Consider the following 27,742-nt stretch of genomic DNA (forward strand, 5'->3'; position numbering starts at 1 on the left):
TGTATATCAGGTGCTTTTAAAAAAATCAATTCAAACGAAAATTGCAAAAGGGTGCCTGGACAGCTAGGCTGACAGTGACCAGAGCTGGAGGGAGAGGCTCTGCCTGGTAACAGAGCTCTGATTGGCGGGACCTGTGCAAGGAATAGGCCTATAGGGACAGCTCTGAGCTGTGCTTCTGCAGGCAGCTGAACTTGGCAGGCACAAGCAAGCCCTGCAAAGACACGCTCAAAACAATCCAGAGTACAGACAGCTGCTGGCAAGCAGAAGCTGTGAGTACTGACAGCACTTGGGGTTGTGAGCCTGCCACTTAACTCTACAGCCTACTGCCTCTGCCTCTTGTGGTTAGATTTCTGTCTTGCAGATGATTAACTCTTTGAAACACAGTCTTACCAACAGTGGTAACACAGGCAGGGAGTGTCTTTGAAAAACAATTGGCCAGGGAGTCAGGAGCTGGGGTCTAGGTCTATACCAGGCATTAAATACTGTATGTATTAGCATGAACAGGGGACTTACTGTCTGCTTGACACTGTGGTACATGCTTTGCACCACCAATCCCTCATACAGCCCAAGGAGATAGAAACAGTTACGATCCCATTTTCCAGAGAAGAGAACAGAATCAGGCCCAGCACACACAGTCTGCAACTATTTGGGGGCACATGTGGACTCTCAACTATCTGCCGGTCGACAGCAGTTCAGTGTCAACTGGAAGACAGGCTGCTCTAAGGCAATGATGTCTTCTGGCCAATTTTGGGCTGAAATTGAAGTATTAGGTAGACCCAATTGTTCCTATTATTAAAAATAAAATGCTGGGAGAAAAGATTGAGAAACGATGAATATTTTTTAGTGAGGAATTAATAGATATTTGTATTCACAAGTTGAGTACTTGAATGCAGTTTAAAACGAAGGGACTGGCCAGGTGTGGTGGCTCATGCCTGTAATCCCAGCACTCTGGGACACCAAGGTGGGAGGATCACCTGAGGCCAGAAGTTCAAGACCAGCCTAGCCAACATGGTGAAACCCTGTCTCTACTAAAAATACAAAAATTAGCCTGGCATGGTGACGTGTGCCTATAGTCCCAGCTGCTCAGGAGGTTGAGGCAGGAGAATTGCTTGAACCTGGGAGGCAGAGGTTGCAGTGAGCTAAGATCACACCATTGCACTCCAGCCTGGGAGATGGAGTGAGGCTCCATCTAAGAAAAAAAAAAAAAGAAGGGATTGTATCTATACGCATGAAAATATACAGTTCAAAAACATATTGTTTACTGAAAACAAATTGCAAAACAATTCATGCAGTGTATTATTCAGCCAAAATTTTAAAACTACAAAGCAATACCATCTATTGTCTGATATATAAAATCTGTAATGAGCTAATAAAAACATGGACTGGAATAGTATATATCAAATTATTGACAGTGGCCATCATTGGAGAGAAAGAAGCAAGACTAGGATGGAGAGGAGGAACAAATGGTTTTCAATTTTAACTGTGAGATATACTATCTGAAGCCTAAGTGACAAAAAGTGAACATTTTAAATATGAGCAGGGGATATGTGTATCATATTACTATTCTGCTTTTTCTGAATTAGAAAAAAATAGGAGGGTCTTTCCCGGGGGCATCTTCATTGTGCCATCCTGCTCATGTGATGGGAAGAAATTCATCCCCGGTGCTATTGCTCCTAGGAACATCCTGTGGGAGATGAAAGTGTGTGTGCTGTTTTGAAATTAAAAGCAAAGCAGGAAAAGTCAAGAGTCCTCTTTTTCAGAGAGAAAAACTTGCAGAACCTGTGGAGTTGTTACCCTCATGCTGTTGAGAATCCTCACTCTTCCCTTCCCTTCTCAGCCAGAAAGCAGCCTTTATTATTTTTTATTTTTATTTTTTTGTACAGGGCTCCCAGCCAGCCTCAAGGGTCTATGTATGCTAATGTGATTGCTGTGTTTTTCTAACCACTTCAAAAGTCATATTCACTTATCTGTGAAAACAAGTTCTCATTCCTTGCACCCTGTTTGCCTTCATGTCTCAGGAAATAGGGACGGGCAAATCACTTGCCAGGTGGGAAGAAAATAAAGGAATGTTGTATATACACCCTATTCTGAAGACCAGAGTGGAAAGGGGACCTATCTGTGTGTCCCAAGGGGGCTGTGAGCAGGAGAGAAAGACAGAAATACAGCAGAGAGATGTGACTTACATGTCCTAATCTTCCCACTCCTGAGGTGAACCCCAAGATCAGAAGGAGGCATAGTGAACATTTCCAGCTAGATATGGAAGGAACCTGAGAATATTTGGAGGAGGTGACCAGTGACACTGTTTCTGAAACACAGCTTAGGGGAGACTGGGAGCATCTTGGAAGAGCCCCATACAGAGCCATATTCATATGGCCTGAGTGAGGGTGGAAACTTCAGCAGTAGAGCAGGAAAGTGACCAGCGAGGCAAGCCTCCAGCAGCACTGCTTGCACTCCATGGCCTGCCCGGGGTGAACAGTGGACCTAAGAACTCATAGGTGCTCCAGAGAGGGACAAGGCGGTACTAAGAGGGCCCTGAGTTAAGAAAAAGACATCACATTGCCCCCAAATGCCACTGGGGACCAGTGGTGCAGAGTGAATCAATCAGTGACTGTGATACACAGTTTAGTTTGTCCTCTGTCATGAGAATAAATATCAGATATCATAATCGGGGAAAGCACAAAGAAGACAGAGCTTTTGAGAGCTGTTACCTAGAATTTAAATTCTTCATGTTCACTTTAGTACCTCTTTAAATGCTCAATTCCTGTGAAAACCTGTATTGTAACCCAGTGCTATCACTCTAAAAGCTGTGGTAGAAGATGTGGAGTTTTAAGTATGGAAGAGGATATGTGCTAAATAGAAAAGGTAAATAGAAAGCTTTTTAAAAATCTGGGTAAATGCACACACATATCCACATGCAGGATGCACAAATGAACCCTATGAGGGCTCTGACACTAAGAAACTGGCAGTACCTGGACTACAGATTCAGCAGGAACAAGTCCACAAACTGAACAGGCAGTTAATGAGCTTAGCACCCATCATCCCTGGCTCAGAGTATGGCCCTGGAATTCTTTGTTGCAATAAAATATAAAATAGAACCTGAAAAGAAGCTTTGCTATGAGCAAGTAAGGCTTCCTTCATTTGCCTGGTCCCTCAGGCTCTCTGTTGCAGTGGTGGCAAATCCACCCAGATGGGTTCAAGCAGCCCTGTCACCAGTGAGGGTGGTGGCAATGCTCCAGGCCCCTTGGGGCAGGGGAGGTAAGAAGGCATGCCATCTGGTGCTGCCCCCCTTGCTGACCTGGGCAGCGGGCACATTCCTCAGTTCCCTCTGACCCATGGGCTGTCCTAAACTGAACTCTGCTCAGCTCCATCCCCTCTGCTCGCCTGCTCCCTGCAGAGTGAGCCCGCCCCTTGCTGGCTAGGCTTTCCCTGCCTTATTTGGTTTAAATTACTTTTTTGAACTTTGGTCTCATTATTTTTGGACCATCATTTGGTCTGGAAGATTTTCTTTCCACGGGTTCCTTCTGTTCTTCCTTTTCACCCTCTTGAACGCACTTCCCAAGGCCTCTTTTTGCAGTTTCTTTTGGGTGGTTTTTATTACCTTCATGCATCTAATCTGAGTAGGGAGAAGCTCCAAGATCACTGTTATCTTCCCGCTTGGAATCCTGCTTGTTTGGTTGTTATGGGAGCTCCTCCGTTTAAAGGGCTGGGGAACTCTGCTTCTCCAGGAGCTCGTGACCCAGCTCCCAGAATGGCCTTTTCCAACACAACATGAGAAACCAGCTTCAGCGGCAACCCTGCAGGGCCACAACCCATCCTCACTCTCAGAAACAAACCCATAGATCTGGGGCCGCCCCTCTAGGCACACACCTAAAGATACCATGGCACTATTTCTTTCTCTCCTCTTATAGCAAGAGTTTGATTTTGTAGTTGAACTGGTTTGGATGGTTCAGGCTGCAAGTAACAGAATATATCTCAACTGGCTTGAGCAATTAAGAAAACATTATCTCCTATAACAAAAGTCTATGGGTAGGACAATTCTGAGGCTGGTGAATTCAGAGCTCACAGACATCAACAAGGCCCTGGTTCTTTCTGTCTTCCTGCTCTAGCACCCTCATGTATGGGCTCATCCTTGGGTTAGCTAACCTACTGGTGAAACATGACTACCATAGTCTTACCCATTGCTATGGTCTGAGTGTTCATGTCCCCCCCCAAGTTTCTATGTTGAAACCTAACCACTAACGTGATAATATTAAAAGGTGGGGCCTTTGGGAAGTGATTTGGTCATGAGGGTGGAACCTTCATGATTGGGATTAGTGCTTTTAAAAAAGAGGTCCCAGAGACCTGTCTTGCCCCTTCCACCACGTGAGGACACAGTGAGATGCACCATCTATGAACCGGGAAGCAGGCTCTCACCAGACATCGAATCTGCCAGTGGCTTGATCATGGACTTCCTAAATTCCAGAACTGTGAGAAATAAATTTCCCTTGTTTATAAGCTACTTAGTTTATGGTATTTTGTTATAGAAGCCCAAAAGACCAAGACACCCAGACACCACAACATCCAACAGAAAAGAGAGCTCATCTATTCGCACATGAATACACCTTTCATGGAAACCCCTCCATGGGATAAGGCCTTCTCTCACATCTTATTTCCTGTGCCCAAACCAATTCCTATCAAGAAGAACAGGACCACTATTGACTCTGATCAACCATAAATAAAGTTCTGGAGTTGAAGAGGGCCTCCATCTTTTCAGAAATTCGTAACTTCACAGAGGAAAGCAGAGGCCTGAACCCACCAGTAGGCCTTTTAAAAGAGAGGAAAGGGGGAATGTGTTGATGGGTAGACTCACAGCTCTGTCTGCTACCCTGTAAGGGAAAATCCAGATTTCTGCCACAAAGTTTTTGTTCCTGTATTTCTGACTTACCCTACTTCTCTCCAGTGACTCTGATGTTTTTTGTTTTCTAATGTCTCTATATTTTTTATGTCTCCTGGGGAGGGAGAATAGTATAACAATTAAGTACTTGAATTTAGAGTTAATTAATCCTGGATTTGAGGCCTAGCTCTACCATTTACTAGCTGGGAACTTTTTCAAGTTACCTTATCTCTCTGGATTTTTGTTTTCTCATTCAGAATAGCAAATAATAATAGCAACCACTTATATAGAGATTACTATATACCAATCAGTCTCCTAAGTCTTTGCATATATCAACACATTGAAGCTGCACAACAATGCAGTGAGATAGATACTCCTACTCCCCACTTTTAAAATGAGAGAGGCTGGGTGCAGTAGCTCATGTCTATAATCCTAGCACTTCAAGAGATCGGGATGGGAGAATCCCTTGAGACTAGAAGTTCAAGACCAGCCTGGGCAATGTGGCGAGCCCCAGTCTCTACAAAAAACAAAAAACTTAGCCAGGAGTGGTGGTACACACCTGTAGTTCCAGCTACATGGGAGGCTGAGACAGGAGGATTGCTTGAACACAGGAGGTCGAGGCTGTAGTGAGCCATGTTAGTGCCACTGCACTCCAGCCTGGGTTAAAGAGCATGACCTAGTCTCAAAAAAAAATAAATAAATAAACAAACCAAGGCAGAGAGAAGTTAAGTGAGCTGCCATAATCACACAGCTTGTGAGGAGCAAAGCTGTGATTTAACACTATAGAGTCTATGACCCCCAATCACTTCATCATACTGCCTCTTTCCCCCGCCACCCAAGAGTTTAAGAGTGGAGATTTAATAGGCAGAAGAAAGAGAAAGGAAAACAGTTCTCTATCTAGTGTGAGAGAGAGGACTTCTGAGAGGAAAGGCCCTCATACTGTCTCTTAATGAAATACAAATGCAACCAAAACTGCTCATAGGATGAAGATTATTAAGAAGATAACACAGGTCAAACATTTAGCAGAGAGGCTTGAACACAGCATATACTCTAAATATTAGGTAAGAAATTCTACACAATCACTTCACATGTATACAAGTCAGCCTGGCATATAGTGAGAGAGTTAAACAGCCCTTTTCTGGTCCTCCTTGGGCCAAACCTCTCTCAGTTTCACAACTTGTTCTAGAACCTAGCCCGTGGTTTACTTACAAAGTATTCCTTTTACTTTCCTAGCTATTAACAGAACAAAGCAAAACCTCTGTGAGTACAAAATTATGTGATCCAGAGCCTCAGCCTGTGTCTACCTGACTGTGACCTAGAGAGTCTTGTCCAAATCCTTCTCCAGATCTAAAGAAATCCCCCATTTCCATAAACTCATACTGGTCCTAATTCTGTTTCCGCAGCCATACAGTTCTACTTCTCATTTTATTCTCCTTCAAAAATTGTGAAGTATTTCTAATACAGGATATAAAAAATTCTAGAGAACAACTTAAAACACACACATGTGCCACAACAAAAATTTTGAAAAATATTAATGTTATCATATATGTTTCAGGCCTTTTAAAAATAAATAAAACACTAAAATACAACTGAAGCCCCATCCCCTCATTTTCTTCCCGTTTTTGGTAACCCCACACCTAAAGATACGTATCCCACTTCCATGAGTTTTTATATTTTTAGTACATTTTTATACAAAAACACTTATTATTGTTTTGTGTACCTGGTAACTTTAAAAATAAATGATGCCATACTGTTTATAAGATTCTGCTCCTTGCTTTTTAGTAAATCAATGTTTATTTTCACTTCTTTTGTGTTTTCTCCTTTTATGCTTCTTTTTTAAATCTTTTTTTTTCTCCTTCCCTGTCTTGTGTTGGATTAATAAGACTTTAGCTATTCTCTCCACATCAACACCTTTTCACCAATCAGCTTCTGACTTAGACGTTATGTTGTCTTTCTTTCTTTCTTCTTTTTTTTTTTTTTTAGATGGAGTCTTGCTCTGTCGCCCAGGCTGGAGTGCAGTGGCACAATCTTGGCTCACTGCAAGCTCCACCTCCTGGGTTCACACCATTCTCCTGCCTCAGCCTCCCAAGTAGCTGGGACTACAGGCACACACCACCATGACTGGCTAATTTTTTTGTTTTTTGTTTTTTTTTTTAGTAGAGACAGGGTTTCACTGTGTTAGCCAGGATGGTCTCAATCTCCTGACCTCATGATCCACCCACCTTGGCCTCCCAAAGTGCTGGGATTACAGGTGTGAGCCACCATGCTCAACCTATATTTCTTATATTTCAATGGTTACTGATAAATTGTTAAATATACATATATATACAGTCTTGCATCACTTAGCAACAGAAATATGTTTGAGAAATGTCTCATCAGGCAATTTTGTCATTGTGCAAACATCATAGGTTGTACTTACACAACCCTAGATGGTACAGCTGATTATACATCTAGGCTATATGGTATAGCCTGTTGCTCCTAGGCTACAAACCTGTACAGCATGTTTTGGTAATGAATACTGTAGAAAATTGTTAAGTATTTGTGTATCTAAACATATTTAAATATAGAAAAGGTATGGTAAAAATATGGTATTATAATCTTCTGGGACCACCATCATATATGTTGTTCATCATTGAGCAAAATACTCTGCAGTGCCTGACCTCACAGAAATTTTTTCTAAGTTCTAAGTTTATTCATAATTTCTAGAATCCTCTTAAAACAGAAATCTTAGTATGTTTTAACTAGTTTATTGAGCACTCCCTACCACCAACATTCTTTGATGCTATTGTCTAGACTTTTGGCCCCATTTTTTAATACAAAATTTATTTTTATGTAGTTAATAGTTAATGCACTTTTACTGAACTACTTTACAAATTTTTCTCTCTTGCTCCTAATTGTTCTCTCTGATTTCTCTTTTCTCTTTTTTGAACTAATTGCAAGGGTCTGGGAGCAGTAAATTTTCTTAGTCCTCTTGTAACTTAATGTATCCTTATTTTGCCCTCACGATTGAATAATTTAGCTAGGATGAAATTCTAGGTTGACTTTTTTCTTACTGCTATGAAGATATCAACTCGTCTGTAATGGGGGGGTCTATCTAGCTGAAGATCATTCTTTTGTAAATATAATCATTAATGCTTTGTGAGTAAGCTGTCTTTTCCTTTTGGTAGCTTCTAATATGCATTTATTTTTATTATTCATGTTCTACAGTTTCACTACAGTGTAAATAGATACGGTTTTATTTTCATTTGTTCTGTTTGCATTTTGTATGAACTTTCACCAAAAGATTCACGACTTCAATTCTGGAAACTTACATCATTCTCTATTTATTTTCCCTGGAACTCCTAATCAGATGCATATTGGAGTCTCTCAATCCATTCCTATTCCCCTTAACTTCCCATACAAACATTAATATGTTTGTATGCATACATATGCATAATTTTTCTTTTTGTCTATATTTTGCTTATATTTCTGAGTTCCATTTTCCCATTGTAATAGATTATCCAGAGAAACAGAACCAATATGGTGTGTATATATATAGAGAGAGATTTGTTATAAGGAATTGTCTGACACAATTATGGAGACTTTCAAGTTTAAATCTGCAGTGTAGGCCAGCAGGCTTGAGATGCAGGACAACTGATGGTGCAGATGAAGTCCTATTAAGTGATCTGCTGGAGAATCTCCTCTTACTTGAGAGAAGATTGGCTTTTGTTCTATTCAGTCCTACTCATCTGATTTGAAGAGACCTGCTCATGTTATGGAGGGCGATCTGCTTTACTCTGCCAATTGAAATGTTAAATTCACCCAAAAATATCCACACAGAAACACCCAGAATAATGTCTGACCAAATATCTGGGCAACCCATAGCCCAGTCAAATTGCCACATAAAATTAATTATCACTGCCATTTAAATACTCTCTTTTTATTGTTTGCTCTAAACTCTACTTCAGAATTTATTCCATTTATTATTTTTTAAAATAGTAATTTTTTAGCACACAATTTACTATTGTTACTACATTCTCTTATATAGGTTTAATTTTTGCTTTTTTGTTTCATCATTTCTTATTTTATATTTTAATTTTTTATTATACTTTATCTCTTTGACAATCCTAAAGACTTCATTTTAAATCATTTTAAATCATTTTCAAATTGTCCTATCATTTTCATTTCATCTGAAGTGAATTTATTTTCCCACATTTTATTTTGTTAAGTGCTTGTCTTATAGTTAATATTCCTCATGTGTCTCGGATTTTGGTTTTATAGGTTCATGTTCTATGAGTCCACTTCAGGTTATATATGGGCAGCTTGGGATTTCTATCTTGGTGTGATATTAGGAATATCAGATTTAATCTCTGTATTAGTCCATTTTCACACTGCTGATAAAGACATACCTGAGACTGGGTAATTTATAGAGAAAAAGAGGTTTAATGGACTCACAGTTCCCCATGGCTGGGCAGGCCTCACAATTACGGTCAAAGATGAAGGAAAAACAAAGGGACTTCTTATGTGGCGGCCGGTAAGAAAGAAATGAGAACCAAGCAAAAAGGGCTTCCCATTATAAAACCATCAGATCTCCTGAAACTTATTCACTAGCACTAACAATATGGGGGAACCACACCCAAGATTCAATTATCTCCCTCCAGGTCCCTTGTGCAACATGTGGGAATTATGGGAGCTACAATTCAAGATGAGATTTGGGTGGGGAAACAGAGAAACGATATTAATCTGTAAGCTAGCCGGTGCCTTGACCGAGGCCTTCCCTCAGGGGCTGTGCTCCACCTTCTTCTGCCTTCCTAGACATGCAGTTTTATGTAAGCCATAGATTCATGTTGCAGCATTTTTCCCCAGCCTCTTCATGACTTGACAGCAAAAGCAGAAATATGGGGATTTCTATATCCAATTTTAAACTAACAGAATTGCATATGCAGCTTCCTCTGCCTACTTTTTTGACCCGTGGCCCCACAGGGCTGGAGATTCAACTACATTGACATGGCTTGTATTTTACTGATCACTGTGATGGGTCAAAAGCAGAGTAAAGGCCTCAAAACGTGAAATGATAACATGGTTTTGACTAAAATTGTCCCATTTCCATTCTCTGTCTATTGTTACAGCTTCTCTAATGTGTTCTCTTTGTATTCCTGGCATTCTCTGGAGGCTTCTGATAAAAACAGGGTCTTTAATTGCCCCCCTTTTCTAGTCAGGTCCCCAATAAGAAACAGATGTTGTACTCAAATGGGGTAATTGAGGAGAGTTTACTAAAGGGACTGCTTGCAAAGATGTAGTCCAAGCTAAGATAAATTGGAAAGGATTGGTGAAGCTCCCAAGCCAACAACAACAGGCCTAGTAGAGAACTATCACTGTACTATAGGAGAGAGCTGCCTGGCAGGAGTGCTAGCCTTTGATAGAGGAACATGGTCCACTACTGAACCTTAACTTGGTAAAGAGAGAGACAAAGGAGTAAATACTCCCAACTCCTTCTCCTGCCCTTTGATCCTCTGCTTCCCATTGGCCAAACTCAACAGGAAATCAGACTGCAAGGGACCCCTTAACATAGTCAAGAAAGGTCAGCCTCTCTGGGCACAGAGTAGGGCAAGAAGTGGATCTGGATGTGGTAAAGAAAGAACACGCAGAATATAGAATAGCCCAAGACTACATTTCTCAGGTCACTTCCATCTTAACAATACAGAAATAAATCATCTTCCTTTTCCACTTCCCCCTCTTTAGCTAATGCCTTTTTTACTTTTTTTTTTTTTAATTTCATAGGTCATTTCTTGAAAGAGTTGTCTAAAGGCACTGTCTGCACTTTATTCTTATTTGCTACTCAACCTCCTGTTGTTCAGTTTCTGACTTCATAGCCCCCTGAAATTTCTCTCCAGGCAGTTACTGATTTCTTGCTGAATTATAAACCCAATCCAAACTTTTGGATGCTTATCAACTGCTTCAAGGCACTCCTTGCCTAAAGCCTCCTCCCCTCTTGATCTCTGTGTGACCACTTTCTCTCAGTTCCCCTCTCTTGAAACTGCAGAGGCAGCCTGTAAGAGGAGCAACTACCTGGGCTGAACTAAGACCCGAAGGCCCCAAGGGAATGAGGCTAGTGATAGCCAGAGGTGTGGTGCAGGGCCCAGGGTGGGGAGTGTGTCCCAACGGAGGAAACAGCACATGTGGTATTCATTGCTTCTTATTTGCCATCAGTGGCTGCGTGGTTGACCACCAAACTCTATAGGGTCACTCTGAAGAATAGAAAAAGCTGAAGTGGTCTAGAAGAAATTAGATTTTCTATAGGAAAGACATAAAGAAAACTTGACAGAGGTATCTGTTTTTAAAAATACGTAAATCTCGGCCTCGACCAACACTTATTTGATGTGACCCTTTCACCCAAGACCACTTCTTCATCCCACTAGAGCCTCAGTTCTCAGCACTGAGCAATATCAGCTGACAGCCTTTCATCCAGCAGGACAACAGAACTGTGGGACCCCCAGCAGAGACAGGGCTGTCAGTGAGGCCTGTCCTGGTGGGCTGTCATCCCGCGTGGAGAGGTGAGAAAAGTAGGGTGGAAGAGGAAGCGGTGCTGAAGACTGAGGAGGCAGGTGGAATTCAAAGTTGGTCTTTTTTTTCTTTTCCAAATTAAAGAGATGTTTTCTCTGCCACAGCTTCTGGGCCCTGATACAGCAATAAGTCAAACACCAGCATTCATCCCCTTGCAAATGGGAACCACCTCCCCACCTTGGAGCACAGACAGATTGCAGTTGAAAGGCCCAGTGGAAAAAGCTGAGTATGGCTGGGCAGCCTCACACAGGCCTTTGCCTTTAGATCCCCTTGAGCTCCCTTCCCAAGAGTCCTTGACAAATATGCAGGGCTAAGAGGCTGTCCAAGGAATGCAGCCGTCTCAGCCATTCATTACCAAGGCTCAAAACCACAGGGGCAGGAAGAGCAGACAGAGCTGGGTAGGATCCGTCTCCGGTGAGGTTTGGAAACAGGAGATACCCCTGACTAGGCAGGCTGAATTGATGTGGTCTGGCCTAGGGGCAAGGGGATGGACAGAATGACCATCACCACTCTCAGCCAGCCCGGTGGGTCTATGAAAAGAGACGTTTGATTCATTCTCGGGCTCTACCCAAGTGACTCTGAAATATTCCTAGACAGTTGCCAGGACAGTCAATAGTGGGTGAAACAAAGACCCAGAAGCCAAAATTCTGGGCTTCCGAGCTGCTTCCTTCAAACTTCTTTAAGTGTTTTCCTTTATGTTTGTTCCTTTATGGCTTGTTCCTTTATCACTTGTTCCCTTTCTCTGATAAACTGTAAGACCCCTGAGGTCAGAGGTGCTTTCCTCTCCAGCCCACTCCTTTCCCCTTCTGATTTCTTTCTCCTGCAAACCCGTGCTAGGACACCTTAAAAAGAAGAATTCCTGATGGACTCAAGATGATTTATCTAATTTGCAACTGGTCAGCCACAGGGCTATGGAGAGGGTGAGCAGGATTGGGGCTGGCAAGAATGACGAGAAGGAACAAACCTGGAACTATGATTACTCATTCATGGTCTTCCAGTTTACACTCTACTCTGATGACTATGAAAGAGAAAAAGAATTAGTAAAAAAAAAAAAAAAAAAATACATAGACAGACTGCCCTCCCAGACACAGAAAAATGATTTTCTTACCTGTAAGAAAATTCCACCAAACATGAAGATTAAATGGGGACCTAAAATCTCATACCTACCAGTATCTGGACACACCTGGATCCTATGGAGGTGGCTCTGTGCAGACAGACAAGCTGGAGGGGCAGATGGCATTAGTCAAGAAGGGAGAGTCAGAGAGAGTAAGTCAGGAAAGCCCTCCCACAGGAAGAATTTTGAGTGAGGATTGTGAATGAGAAACCCAGAATAAAAAGGGGCAGGTACAGTTCTCTACAGAGAACTATGGTCAGCAGGGGATATTCGCATGAGAGCTGGGCATGCAGACAGGACCAGGAAACCTTCTAGGAGAGCCCAAAAATAAGAGAAAGTGGGCACATAGTGAAATGGGGATGGAGGAGTGAGGTGATAGAGAGACATTGTCCTAAAAGCTCAAGCTGAGGAGACTGGATTGAGTACAAGGGGACATTGGGAGCCAAGTCAGAGATCCATCCCAGCATCTGTGGAGGTCTGTAAGAAGCTATGGTCTCTCTCTTCTCTCAAGGAGAATCGCAGGAGCTCTGATGCCTCAGAATTTCCCACGTAGGCAGATCAAGGGGAGAAGGAGAGATGCTTTCTCCAAAGAGCTCAAGAGGAGTCAGGAGAAGGTGGGATTAGCAGCTAGCAGGCAAAGGCATGGACCTCTGGTAAAGCCTTTAGAGAGATCTTCCTTTCTCCTGCGGTGGGTGGGGGAGGTTGGGATGGATATAAAGAGGCCTGATGGAAAGTCTGTGGGTTTACATCAAGTGTGAGGGGAAGGACACTGGGAAGGACGGCAGTATAGGAAAGTCAACACGTCACTGGCCTTCATTGTGTTGGCCACCCAGGACTGAGTTCCGGCATGAAGCTTGTCCATGTTGTTTTTTGTTTGCCCTACACCTACAGCACAGATGGCCCATGGTGTGGAGGAGGCTCATTTCAAGTCCATCTTCAGTCAACTAAAGTGCACTAAAGTTCAACAAACGATTTCAAGTCCGTCTTCAGTCAACTTCAGTGGACTAAAGTTCAACAAATGATTTTTCAATGTCTATCTCAAGCCAGGCACAGGTTTGTTACTGGAAAGCAACACAGGATGTTAACAGAATGGATGTTTCTGTCCTAGAAGAAATGTCTGCATTCTACAAAGAAAAATGGCAGCCAGTCACCATGGCTCACACCTGTAATCCCAACACTTTAGGAGACAAAGTCAGGAGGATCATTTAAGGCCAGGAGTTCAAGACCATCCTGGGCAACAAAGCAGAACCTGACTTCTACAAAAAAATTTTAAAACATAGCCAGGCATGGTGGCTTGCACCTGTCATCCTAGCTACTCAGGAGGCTGAGGCAAGACAATTGCTTAAGCCCAGGAGTTGGAGGTTACTGTGAGCTATGATTGCACCACTGCACTCTAGCCTAAAGCTAGGCAACAGAGTGAGACTCTGTCTTTAAAAAAATAATTATAATTTTTTAGAAAAGGAAAAATGGAAACTAAACAGGTAAACAAACTGGCATAATCATTTAGTTGCTGCTAAATACTCTGAAGAAGATAAAATATCCAGGCCAGGCCAGGCGTGGTGGCTCATGCCTGTAATCCTAGCACTTTGGGAGGCCGAGGATGTTGGATCACGAGGTCAGGAGTTCGAGACCATCTTGGGCAACATGGTGAAACCCCCGTCTCTAATAAAAATGCAAAAATTAGCTGGGCATGGTGGCGGGTGCCTGTATTCCCAGCTACTCAGGAGGCTGAGGCCGGAGAATCGCTTGAACCCAGGAGGCAGAGGTTGCAGTGAGCCCAGATGGCGCCACTGCACTCCAGCCTGGTGACAGAACGAGGCTCCAACTCAAAAAAAAAAAAAAAAAAAAAAAAAAAAATCCAGGCCAAAGAGGGAAGGAAGTGGCATGCTAGAGAGTGACTGGCAGTGCCAGGAGGTGAGCAAAGGCCCCTGGGAGGACTGGATGTCAGTGCTGGGACAAGAATGGCAGCAAGGGGCAGCCGAGGGGAGAGGTAGGGGGAGCGCCTCCCCAGCAGAAGGGAGAAGCACGGTCAATGACAGAATCTGGTGCCAGTGTTTAAGGAAAGGGGTCCTGATCCAGACCCCAAGAAAGGGTTCCTGGATCCAAAGAAGAAAGAATTCAGGGCAAGTCCATATAGTAAAGTGAAAGCAAGTTTATTAAGAAAGTAGAAGAATCAAAGAATGGCTACTCCATAGACAGAGCAGCCCTGAAGGCTGCTAGCTGCCATTTTATGGTTATTTATTATTATATGCTAAACAAAAGGTGGGTTATTCTTGCCTCCCATTTTTAGACCATATAGGGTGACTTCCTGGCATTGCCATGGCACCTGTAAAGTGTCATGGTGCTGGTGGGAGTGTAGCAATGAGGACAACCAGCGGTTACTCTCGTCACCATATTGATTTTAGTGGGTTTTAGCCGGCTCCTTTACTGTAACCTGTTTTATTAGCAAGGTCTTTATGACCCGTATTTTGTGCTGACCTCCTATGCATCCTGTGACTTAGAATGCCTAACCCTCTGGCAATGCAGCCCAGTAGGTCTTAGCCTTGTTTTACCCAGCTCCTATTTAAGATGGAGTTGCTATGGTTCAAATGCGTCTAACACTGGGGCTTATAAAAAGAAAATTAATGAGATATTCAATGTTCAGAGTGAGGGCTGTGGCTAAAATGTCACAGCCACAGACAGAAGAGAGGAAAGAAAAGTAAGCTATTCAATGTTTAAGTGGGACTTAGCAGAGGCCAAGATAGAGAGAGAGAGAGACAAAAACAAATTGGCAGCGGGAGAGCAGCATGTCTCCTATGTGTGTGTGTCTGTGTGTCTGTGCGTGTGTGTGTGTGTGTGTGTCTGTGTGCATATGTGTGTCTGCGTGTCTGTGTGCATGTGTGTGTGTGTGTGTGTGTGTGTGCTTGCATGCAACTCTCATAGTTAATTGGCTTGTGCCCATGGAGTTGGTAACAGTGCAGCCACTAAGTTCACGCCTGAACACTGCTATAGGGGGCTGGGCAGAGGCTGAATCTGTCTCCAGGAAAGTAATTTACAGGAGTGGGGAGAAAAGCTCTGTGAGCCAGCGCCTGAGGCCTCTCCACTCTCTGGGACAGATCCCTGCCCGTATTTTCAGGGTCTGTCTTTCCACAAGATGGTCAAAGCCTCAGGCACAGGGCTGTGCTCAGTACGTCTACAATAGCCACATCAAGCAAAAGCAGAGATTTTCTTTGCACCCTCAACCTTTATTATTGTTTCAAGTCAAGGAAATAGGGAGATGGCTGGCACTGAACACTGGACTAGTTTCCAAGATTTGTGGGTTCCAGGCCTGGCTGTCCCACTAACTCCCATATTACTTGCCCTCTGTGGGTTTTACTTTCCCTATATAAAAGTTAGGAGACTGAATGCTGATTTCTAAGGGATTTTCCAGCTCTGGTAGCTTCATAAATATAGGAAGTTCATAATAAGAAGAGATACATGGGAACTCTAAGCAGCTACAGAATAGCAACATCAAAAATCAAATGGACCAGGGAGATGAGATACATTGGTTCAGAAAGTATTTGGCTGCAAGTAGCAGAAAATGTAACAAAGAATGGCTTAAGCTAAAAGGGTGTTATTCTCTGTTAGAATAACAACTGACTAGGTATAACCTGGAGTCTATGCTAGGTAGGAAAGAAGTGAAGTTTCGTTAGGGGTGATTGGTATTCAGCTAATGCACTCGGGGGATAAGAAAAACATGATGACTTCAGAGGCATCTGGCAAGCAAGGGAGAGAGGGCCAAAGAAGACCAGTGTGGTCTGTGCAGGGATTCAGTGGTTACCATATCAGAGGAAGAGTTTTGGGAGACAAAATCACCTGCAGGTGGCCTTGAGACAGGGTTGCTGAAGCACAATGAGGAAAAAGAGGAAACCAATCTCATCTGGACTTTGTTCCTTTCTTAGCATCCCTTAGAGATCACAAACTCCTATTTGTATTTTATTTTATTTTATTTGTGGGAGAGATGAGGTGCCACTATGCTGACCAGGCTGCTCTCCAATTCCTGGCCTCAAGCAATCCTCCTGCCTCGGCCTCCCAAAGTGCTGGGATTATGGGTGTTCCAAGGCAACCACAAGCTCAATCATCCCCACTCCACCCTCTTCTGTCTTTCCCAACAGATACATCTAGAACATTAATAGAAGAGGTAGCAGAGGTGAGAACACATCAGCACAGACACCAATACCAGCCTGCCCTGAGTGGACAGTAACCAGCCTGCAAATGGCAAAGCTAGGAAGGAAAAGAGGCTGGTGGCATTGCAAGTCTGTACCTCAAAAGAGGAGGCATTGGGGTGGCAACATTGCCAATGGGCTAGAAGTAAGAGTGAGAGCCAGAAGAATCTACCCCACTGTCTGCCAGGTATACCACAGAAGCCAAGCAAACTGCTTCTTTCCTGGGGAGGGTCTCTGTGCTCTAAGAACTACACTCATCCTAGCAACAGGAAGCTCTTTAGTGCCAGCCTGTTGCAATGGACTTCAATGGCTATTTCTCCTGTTAATGCCTTTTCTGTTTTGCTCTCTCAAGATCTTAACTGCAACTGCCCCTATTACTCCAACTGAAATTACAATTTTTGAGAAACCTGCAAACAGGATAGCTTTAGAGTATACCCCAAATACAAGGACATAGAATCAAATTCCATGAACCCCTATAAATCATGAGTCCACTGGAATGGAAGCCCCATGGGGGCTAGACTTTGCTGTTTGCTCACTGATGATTCTTGATTGATAAGAACCAGGCCTGGCACATAGTAGGTACCTTCTATGTGTGTCGAATAAGAGCAGCTGTGTCAGAGAGCTGCTCCAGCACTGCACCCAGTAACATCCCTCCCTGCCAGTAATCAATCATCTTGCCAAAGACCAGGTCCTTTGACTCTTCCTTGCCTCTGGTGAAGTTTCTGTGCACCTGAGGTTAGGGAGTGAGCTCTCTTCCTCTTCACAGCCTGGCATCCTAGGTACCTTGCCTCTCATAGAACTCGTTCCTATTTCTCACGAGGTCTTAACACTCAGACACCCAGCTTGCCAGCATTCAAACATGATGCTTTCCTCTGCGGCCTGGAAGACAACCATACTTGCCTTCTCGGGGTCAAAACAGCCTCAGAGCCTCCCAGAAGCCAGCTCTTGGGTTTCTGCCCCGCCCCCTCCCCTCTGCCATTTGCCAGGAGTTTGCACAAATGCTGTGGCCATGACTCATGTGATGAGGCACAAAGGGGTCAAGGGGTGGAGGGAGCAAGGAGTCACAGGTTGCCAGAGACTGGGCAGCTTAGGAGGAAGCAAAGTCTAGGCAAACAATCACTCTTGTTTCCCCACTGCCCCGCCAGCCCACCCGTTCCTCATGGAAACAAAGTGGATCTGAGGTGAAACATCTGTTTTGCTTTGAGCAGATTTCATTTTTCTTTTGTTTTTCTCCTTTGTTTTAACCCTCTCTCTGCCACTAGGAAGCTTGCCAGATCAACCTCACTTAATCCATCTCCTCAGGGACAACCAGCCTTCTAGAGGGACATTTTCCAGTTGACAGACTTCAAGGGATGATTTGTCCCTTTTCCTCCCTTGGACTACCATGTATCTGAACTGAGATCAGAGCATTAAACAATGTCTGCCCATTTCATTCACCCAACAGTTTTCTATTGAGAGGGAAGTATAAGCCCAACACTGTGCTAGTTGCTGGAGACACAATGATCAGAAAGACAGACATGGTCCTTTGGAAGCTTGCACTTGTATTCCAGTGCAGGAGACAGAAAAAGGAGCAAACCAACAAATAAATAAGTCACCACAACTTGTGATACATGCTTAAGAGGTTAATAACCAGGGCGTTTGAAAGCTAATCATGGGGGCAGAGTCACAGAAGGTCATAGAAGATCAAGAAGTTCATTTCATGGAGACGACAATTAAATGGAGATACTGAGAATGACAAAGAGATAGCTGTGGAAAGAAATGAGTGAAGAGGATTTTGAGAAAAAAAAAGAGTAATGACTATAAGGGACAGAAAAGAGCTTAATGTTTTGTTATACAATTCTCAGAATTGTATAACAAAATTTTTATAAAAACTCTAATGACTTAAAACAGAGCTTAGTGAGGCAGAAAACAGTGGCACAATGAGATCAGAAAGGAAAACAGAGGCTAGTGTGGCAAACCTTGCAGCCTGGAAGGAAGCTTAGATTTTATTCAAGGTGCACTGGGAAGAACGTCACTAAAGAACTCTGAAGAAGGTCATGGGTTCCCTGAGAGAAATCCCTGGGGGCCTTACTAGAGTGACGCAGACTCACCCCTGCCTCATCCCCCAACTTTTGTCGTCACCTCCTACCCCCATGCCCAGTCCCAGCAACCGGGGGGTGGGGGGGCTAAGATCATGTTTAATTATTTCACAGATTCTTCCTTCCTCTGATAGAGGACATGAAAAGACATACAGTTCAAATCAGTCCATTTGGCAACCTCCGAGCAACTGGAAATTTTGGTCAATAGTCAACACTCAGCAAAAATGAGATTTTTGAATTATTGGAAGTTTCAATGATCCAGCCTCTACCTGTCTCCCATGACTGTGAATAGTCCCAAATTTGTTATAGGACAGCACAGTCTTTCTTCAGCCACAGGATGTTAGCCAGATATTTCTACTCCGGGTGGCTACAAAAAGTGATATTTAATAACTGCCCAGACTTCTTGTGGTTGGAGACTCATGATACACCCAGATGTGCAGAGAAATTGTGCTTCTTTAAATCTTTATAATGGATATGACACTCCCCAGATCAGTGCTTTTAGATAAAACGTTCACATTCTCAGACTTCATTGCTCTCCCACCCTTTCTTTTCCCAGTATGGTTTCTGGGCATAGGGGAATGGCTTCTTGTGTCCTAAAAGCAGTGAGGAAAGAAGAGGCCCTTGTACCCACAGGTGCCCTCTGGATTATTGGTGCTCAATACTGTAGAGTGGGACCATTTAGGAAGATGGTTCTATACTGGCCAATCTCTTGACATTGGCTATGGAGGGCCTTGGCTGACACAACTCAATGGTCTAATTTCTCTTTTGGTTTGGCTGCAGCCCAGTAGCCCTAGCTGGTGGACCTGGCCCACCTTGGCTCCTGCTTTCATTATGGATGGTGCTGAGTGCTGGCTAGGACTTCCTGTGGTTCTAGTCCAGGTGAACCATTCCATACCTACAAGGCCTCTGTAGCCCTGTTCCAGAAACCCAGTCCCACTGGCCTCAGTGAGCTCATTTTTAGCATCTCAACTAGCTTCCCATCCCCAAGTCTAAATCCTGTCCATACCTCTCAGGACCCAGGACAGCTTGAGAGAACAAATCCCTTGTTCTTTCTCTTCCAAATCATGGGGCCTCAATCAATTTTACTTTGATGTGGCCACTGCCAGGTTGGTGCTTTCCAGGTGAGTCTCTCCAAGAGGTAGGGGAGATGTTTCCTAGTCTTCAAATTTTATTAAATCTAGATATTTCGGATCTTTCTTAAGTGATTGCTCTCACCTGTCATTCCATGTCCTACTCAATATCTTCCTTTTCCTTTTCCTCTTTCCTCATTTCTTTTCCCACAACCCCTTGAAGAACAAGCCTGGGTGGCCAGCCTTTGGGCTGGTAATTTTTCTATGTAATATATTCCTTCTTCCCAAGTTATCCATCTTAGTGATAATACAAGACTGTCTATTTATGTTCCTCCCCTTTTTATCATCATCTGTGGCATAATTCTGAATAATTAATGGAATCTAAAAGGAGCATCTACTTGATCTTGATCTTTGAAGCATTTTCTTTTAGGTGGCAACATATAGCCTCTATTCTTTCTCTCTAGATCCGAATACACTATCAGGTTTGGAGTAAATACAACTTTGCAAATACTATTTATTGGTTTTCAATATTCACATAAATGTTCAAAAAGTTAAAAAGACCTTACAGTTACAAAATGGCATGTAAATATTATAAACTTGTAAATTTCAAAGGGATAGGATGCTTGATGAATACTGGAAGGAGAGTGGGTCAGCGAAAAGAAGGAGGGAAGTGACTGGACACTGATTTTATTCAGAAATAATGGAAAAACAAAAATATTTTCTAAATTTTTCAGTGTTTAGTGTTTTTAATATATTATTTAATGTAATAAACACATTTAATGGAGGGAATACTGGTAATAGCATAAGTTTCCCAACTATAATACTATCAAAAGATGTGACTGAAGTATTAAAAGATGCTACTACACAACTTTTAATGGAGGTTAAAACATGATATTTACATTTTTGGAGACAACCAACAAAAGGTCTAAAACTAGAAATCACTCTAAATGTTTTCCTCTGAGGAGTGAGGCTGGTACAGAGAGAATCATTTTACTTTTCACTTTATACATTTCTAAGCAAGGATTTATTTCCCCATGAGAAAGCCCTTGTGGGGAAGACGATATTTGACATGGGTGTCAAAGACTGAAGAGTTTCATAGAAGACAGGAAGTGTGAGTTGGGAGGTGGTGCAGGGAGGAAGCCTCAAACACAATGGTCCAGTTTTGAAGATTGCCTGCATAGTGGTGGCAGGAGCAGGGAGGAAACAGATTGCGCACAGGAGCTGCCAATCTCAGAACTGATTCTTGGGGCATATTCTGATGAGATAGACCCTACAAAGAGGCTCAGCCAGGTAGGCGTGGCCCTGCCAAGACACCCTGTTACCTGGAAACAAGACACAGCTATGTGAGAAGGGTGCAGCTAGACATCAGTATTCAGGTGTAAGTCAGATTTCCACCCCAGCCCCATGATGAGGAAGAACCTGGGCCATGGCTGTGGGTTGGGAGTTGCAGGCAGGGACACCAAGAAATCCATCCAAGGAAAGTGACCTCAGAGATCAAATGAAACAAATCTAAACAAAATTCCAATCCAATAATCTGGATCCCAAAGAGTATAACCCAAGCACTCCATGGATCCTCAGCAATCAATCTTAGGTATAGAAAGGAGGAGGAGGAGCAAAGGAAATTTCAGAAAATACATATCAGAGCCTGGAGGAAAAGACAGGAAAAGACATCAAAGGCCAAGAAAACAGCAAAAGCAAAGGCACAAAAAAGGGATAGCATCAAAATGAAGGAGTTGATTAGCAGTGTAAACATGAGTAAAGCCCTAGGAGAACAAAGACCATTGTGAGAAAAGCTATTAAATCCTAGGGCTCATAAGAATTCTAATTTCCTCTCTACAATAGTACTATTCACCCCCTTTTTTCTTCCTCACATCCCATAAAGAATAAGGCAGATGCCAAAGGAGACACATCGTGGTGGTGATTCTGATGATTATTAATAAAGGGAGGGAGGGGCTACTAGAATAGGGAGGGAAAGAGCACAATCCGAAGTCTTCCCCAGTTGACTCTGAAGCACCTTCTCCATGCCTATAATCACTGCTCTAGGAGCAGCAATACTATATTCTGCTCACATGACCTCTGGGCAGTTTACTCTCTCAAGTCTATGTTGGGCATGATAGGTCTACAGTGGTTGAGATTAGTTGTGTCCTAGCTAAGATCTCTTTGCAAGTTGTTTCACCATCAAAATTATGTTTCAGCTATTTTCATTCCTCCCTATCTCAAATCTCCTAACCACCCAAAGAAACTCACACAAATCCAAACCACTTTACACGACTCAACGTGCAAATATTTCCATGAACTGAGACAGAGAAAGAGGTAAGTCTATATGTGTTAGCCGCCTTTCTTTCCCTACTGTGCCCAAAGCACTTGTTTTCACTTGCTCAGTGAGAATCAAAAGACTAGGTGGCCATTCTTTTTCTCTCTGCAGATTAGAAATCTTACTTTTAGCAAGGTTTTGATTCTGTTAAAATTTCATTTCAAGAAATCATTTAGAAGAACCCTGTGGTTTGTTGTAAAATTTGCTTGTGCAGAAAATTGCAATTTTTGGTTAACTAGTATCAGGAATAGAGAGGTTCAGCTCTTTAAACACTATCAGTGACACTCAATGATCAGCCCAAAATAGTGGTCTTGTAATGCCTACTTGTTTGTAAACCTGCAAACCTGTGCTGCTGGTTTCGGGGAGACAAAAAGAAAGAATAAACCATGGCCTGGCCCCCAGCAAGTTATACACAAGGACTAGAGCAAGGATTGTTTTTGTAATTTACTGCAGTTGAAACATGGAAACAACCTGAAAGTTCAGCAATAGGTCACAAGTTAAATAAAAATTAAAATATAATTAAATGCATATATAATTTTAAAATACAATTAAAAGTGTAATCATTATAAGACTGAAATATCTAAAACTATGCTGATAACAAATAATCTCCAAAATAATAAAACAGTAAATGTATGCTACCACTTGTGCACAAGAGAACTTATACTTGTTCCCTCATCCTCACCCCCACACACTCTCTGTGTCTCTATGTCTCTGTACATATTTATGTTGTCACAGAATAGCCCTGGAAGGATTCTCACTACACACACACACACACACACACACACACACACACACACAGAATATTGGTTATCTCATTCAATAACTTTCAGAGTTTTAATTAAATAGAAAATACATTCTCATGGTTCAAAAATCAAAAGGAATGGAATATATATATATATATATATATATAAACATCTCCATCTCCTGTTCATAGCTTCCAACCAGCATCCCTCCAAGGAGGCAACCAATGTGACCAGTTTCTGTGTATCCTTCTAGAGATATTTGATTCATTTTTCTCTCTCTGTGTCTGTGTGTGTGTGTGTGTGTGTGTGTGTGTGTGTGTGTGTGTGTGTCTCCGATATGGTTTGGCTGTGTCCCACCTAAATCTCATCTTGAATTGTAGTTCCCATAATCCCCATGTGTCATGGAAAGGACCAGGTGAGAGGTAATTGAATCATGGGGGTGGTTACCCTCATGCTGTTCTCATGATAGTGAGTGAGTTCTCAAGTAATTGGATGGTTTTATAAGGGGCTTCTCCACCTCCTTTGCTCTCATTCTTCTTCTTCCTGCTGCCATGTGAAGAAGGACATGTTTGACTCCCCTTCCATCATGATTGTAAGTTTCCTGAGTTCTCCCCAGCCCTGTGGAACTGTGCGTCAATTAAACCTCCTTCCTTTATAAATTACACAGTCTTGGGTATGTCTTTATTAGCAGCATGAGAACAAACTAATACAATATTTTTTTGTACCTTTTTTAAACCATGGGCACATGTTGACCCTATTATTTATTTATTCTTTCTCTTAAAGTCTCGATAATTTTAAAATGACCCATGGGAAGCAGACATGCAGAGAACAATGGCATGTTAGAAGACCTTGAGGAACTCAGATGCTTTCGTGAGTTGAAGCACCAGGAAAGGCCCCAGAGAGAAGATAAGATAGACCTTATCACACCTTATCAAGTGTGTCTACGCAGAGAAAGACCTGGCAAGAGTGTCTATGCAGAGAAAAACCTGGACATCAAGCTGCTCAATAGAAGAAGTGTCTAAGATGAACTAAGAATCTGGCATTTGAGTGCTAGGTATTTAAGACCAGACACAGCTTTCAGTGCCATTTCTATGAGGGAAAGACTCTAGATTCAAGGCAAGGCCCAGTCAGCACCTTTAGATAATCCTTCACCTAGGCAAACCGAGATAGAGGGGGAGAGTGTGGTTAGCATTAATGCTCAGGACTAAACTGTTTATGAAGCTATGTAACCAAATCCCACACTTTTCAGAATTACCATTGTTGGTTTGGGCTTTTATAAGAGTTCCAACCCTTTTTATGACTTTTTCTCCAGCCTCTTTCTTATTCTCCTTTTGCTTTTGGTTTCACAGCATACTTTGGCCTGCTCGCCTTCTCTTTGATTTGAGCCAATTCATTGTTTCTCAGGAAAAACTGACTGAGAAGCAATTGCTCTTTGGACACGAATTCTTTTCATGGGGTATTCTCACTTAATATCAAGTTCTCTCCAGCTTCTAAAGGAAAGAGAGAAATACCACTTAGGTCCCCACTTTGAGTGAGACCAGGAAGAGAGTCAGAGTTCTGAGAAACTTCAGAAATCCATGCTCTCTCAGAATGGAGGACCATGATCCACCTTCCAGACCCTCATAGGTCATTCCCAGCCCAGAGATGTCAGGAGCATCTGCCTTCCACGGTGAGGCAGGGATCCCTTTGATTCACTTATGTCAGGCCACATGTAAGGAAGAGGGGAGTCACTATCTATTTTACTGCCAAATATCTGGCAGCAGTTGGATCAGGGTTAACCCTTCTCTTCCAGTATAGACATAGCTATTCCCTGAGTCTGCTGCAGTGTCCAAACCACCCGCAACACTCATTCCATTGGAAGAAAGCACTGAAGACCAATAAAAACCAGTTACATGACTGGCAATTCTTGTAAAGAGAAGTCACAAAGCCATCATCAGACATTTGCAGCTGAACTTCTAGAAAGCAAACTCACCCTTTGAGCCAAACTCAAACTTATATTTAAGTTTCAGCAGTCAAATCTAATGGACTGACATCTTGGCTTTGTCAAGATGTCAGTCCATTAGATGTGAGGGCTGAAACTCAAATATAGGGGGAGGTGGTGAGAAGATGTGAGAGAGACATTAGAGCAGACCTATAGAGAAGAGCCACAAACTTAACTGGAACAGACCTCAGGAATTACCTAGCTCAACTGCATGATTTTACATTCAACGAAACTGATTCCCAGGACTACCAATGTAATTGCAAAGCTAATTACTGATGGGAACAGGTAAATTCACTTTCGTACCAGGGCTTATTCCATGGGATTGATTCATGGAAGCATGCCACTTAAGAACTGAAGTGCTCAGGAATGAAGGTCTGAGATGAGTCAAGAATTTCAGAAGAATTGAAGGTAGTTACACCTGTTACAAAAGATAAGGCAAAAAAGTCAGGTGTTCCAGTTATTGGTGTGTGACACACCACTCCAAAACTTAGCAGCTTTAAAATAAGAACAACACTTCTTTTGCTTGTGCATCTGAAATGTGGACAGATCTGTGTGGGGACAGCTCCTTTCTGCTTCACTCAGCATCAGCTGGGGCAGCTGAAAGGCTGGGATCACCTGAAGACTTGCTCACTTGCGTGTCTAGCTGTTGATGCTGGGACATAAGATGGAGCTGTGGCTGGAGCCCTGCATGTGTCATCTTCATGTGCTACTCGGAACATGGTGTCTGTGTTCCCAGTGGGGTGTCCTGAGAGAAAGGCAGGCACAAGCCAAATAGTTTTTACGACCTAGCCCTGGAAGTCACACAGCATAACATATGCCACATTTTATGTGTCACAGCAGTCACAAAGCCTGGCCCATCTTCAAGGGGAGGGAAATTAGGCTCCAACTTTCGATGGAGGAATGCCAAATAATTTGCAGGCGCATTATAAAACCACCACAGTAGGCTACTTTTCAAAGCTAATTTAGGGGCTTTTTCCCAACTCATTACTGGGCCAGCCCTGAGTCAAGATGTAAATGTAGGGGCTTCCTTGGGCCAACAAAAACTCCACAATGGTGGAATATCATTTCTCATTATCCTGGCTTCTGGAATTCCTGAATCATCCAGTTCACCCCAGATTCTGTAGCTTAAGACTTAGGCATCTCAAGAATAGAACACAGAAAGTGAGTTAGCTCATTTTCCAGGTTCCTAAAGCTGAGAATTAAATTAAGTCCATCAGAATAATAAGTCAAGTGGCTAGTGAGAGTTCCAATGAGGGAAGAATAGAGAAGGCACCCACCAACCTCTGACAAACAAGAAGAGAGTAATAATTTTAAAGTTCTAAAAAGGAAAAAAGAAAAATACCCACAAAACTATGGTTTCAGATTTCCTAGGAATTCACTGGGAGAAGCTGGATGGGTCTCACCTTTTCTGGCTACTGATTACAGATCCATGGACACAAGGATGACCTCTCCCTCTCAGGTTTAATAAGGCCAGGCAAGATGCTCTCCAAGTTTCGCAGGCAAGGTGCAACTTGAGGGGACCACATTGCTCCCTAAACATTCATGTTTTCTTGGTGAGCTTTCTAAGTGCCTCCATCTCTCACCCTATAGCATTCTTCTTCAGAGCCCAAGTAGAACACCTTCTGTCTGCCTATATTAAAATGTGAAAATTCATCACATCAATCTCTTATTCTTTCAATCCCATCACCAAAGCGGGGGGGCAGGGACCCAAGATCCTAAGGACACAGTATGACGAAGCCACACAGAATGGACAAACTTTGACAAATGAGGATGTTGAAGTCAGGTTATGGGCTAGAGAAATTGTAAAGGTGGACAGAAAGAGGAGAGAGAGGTACAGAATACCTGGGCAGGTGAGTTAGAATGAAGAGGAAGAATTACTTAAAAAGTGGAGGAGTATCAGCAGAACAGATAAAAGGAGAAGGAGCTCTAACACTCAACACAGATTATGAAAATTTGCTTCCAGGAGGGGTTAAGGAGCTGAATTCTCTACCTCTGTGAAAATCCACTGAGACCTACATTTGTGGGCATTTATCTTCCATGGATCTGATGTGTTGGATAGATGAGTACAAAGTGCCAAGGGAAGAGTGACCTAACACCTGATCTCATGAATTCTGCTCTCTCTCAAGCACACGTTTTAGGTATTTTATTATGCAACTATTGTGCAAAAATCATAGCCTTTAGATTGCCCTGACTCTGGCCCTTAAGGAGTTAAAGTACATCTTCATCCTTCAGAAGACTCAGGGTCAGGCTTTTATGAATCACAATCTTAGAGTTCAAGGGGACTTTTAAGACCACTGTGAGGATCCCCAATATGACTCTCCTATCAGAAGAAGCTCCCTCATCTCCCAGAAAGCAGTCTCCTGTGGGCATTGTGCTCTCAGGAGATCTTGGAGGAGTGAATTAGGCTGGAGGACAAAGCCAAGATGTCAGTCCATTAGATGTGCGCGCTGAAACTCAAATATGAGGGGAGGTGGAAAGAAGATGTAACAGTGACAAAAACAGAGGAGGGGGCAGACAGAAGAGAGAGGGAAGGAGAGAGAAGAGACAGGAGACAGAGAAAGAAAGGAGATGGAGGAAAGAGAAAGAGTTCAGGCACACATTTGTATGTGTGTGTGTGAGTGCTCATGTGTGTTTAGAGAAACATCAGGGAGATGAAGAGAGACAGAGAGTAAGTGAAGGGAGGCAAAGCAGGGGAGAGGAAAAGAGGGAGAAGAGACAGGAGAGAAAGAGAGAAGAGGGAGGACAGAGAAATTGTGCAGGCACATGTGTACGTTTGTTTCTATGTGCTCATGTGTGTTTAGAGGGACAACAGAGAGGAGAGAGACAGCAAGTGAAAGAGAGA

At 42.8% G+C, this 27,742-nt stretch overlaps 1 long non-coding RNA gene across 4 annotated transcripts in view; it reads right to left on the reverse strand.

The window, feature by feature from the left end:
• LOC129488411 (uncharacterized) overlaps positions 1-27,742 on the reverse strand; it is a 127,441-nt gene that overhangs the window by 7,788 nt on the left and 91,911 nt on the right. For 3 of the 4 annotated variants that reach the window (XR_010122224.1, XR_010122223.1, XR_008659655.2), the window contains exon 4: positions 1,152-1,189. The exons of the other annotated variant lie outside the window; for it this stretch is intronic. This is a non-coding gene — a long non-coding RNA (uncharacterized lncRNA). The remainder of the gene's footprint in view (positions 1-1,151; positions 1,190-27,742) is intronic. 4 annotated transcript variants of the gene reach the window in all.

This window comes from Symphalangus syndactylus, chromosome 8, assembly GCF_028878055.3.
Source record: "Symphalangus syndactylus isolate Jambi chromosome 8, NHGRI_mSymSyn1-v2.1_pri, whole genome shotgun sequence".
NCBI lineage: Eukaryota > Metazoa > Chordata > Mammalia > Primates > Hylobatidae > Symphalangus > Symphalangus syndactylus.